The following is a 502-nucleotide window of genomic DNA, read 5'->3' as shown; positions in this document are numbered from 1 at the left end:
TGTCTTTGGTATGGATGAGAAAATCCAACAACTTTTTCTTATCGTTTTCGTTCCATTCCTCCATCTTGGCATTTTCAGAATGTTGGTTACTAGCGTGGAGGTTTGCGCGCTTTTGAGTCTCTCAATGAGTTGTTCAGCCATTTTTTTAACTTTAACTTTACAATGTGGCTTAATGCAGCAAGCGAAAAGCTCATTGAGCTCTATCCACACCAACTCCCTACCTGTTCCATTGGGACTAACTAGAGATCTGGTGTCTAAATAAAGCTCGATGTATTTTTTAAAACTTTAAAACCTCGTTCCACAAAGATACAAGACAACGAGCTCTACAAATGTTGTCCAACAATAATCACAGGTGTTAAATTTTATTATTGATGTTCCAAATATACCTCCACTACTACTCATGAAACATACAACAAATCCAAACTCATGTATTTTCTCAATATGGATCCATAGTAATCATCATTGTCAAATTTAACAACAGTGTTACCATCTCTGATTGACA

The sequence above is a fragment of the Naegleria lovaniensis genome, assembly GCF_003324165.1.
Source record: "Naegleria lovaniensis strain ATCC 30569 chromosome Unknown tig084, whole genome shotgun sequence".
In the NCBI taxonomy this organism is placed as follows: domain Eukaryota; phylum Heterolobosea; class Eutetramitea; order Acrasida; family Naegleriidae; genus Naegleria; species Naegleria lovaniensis.
The sequence above is the reverse complement of the archived record's forward strand: the minus strand, read 5'-3'. Positions refer to the sequence as shown.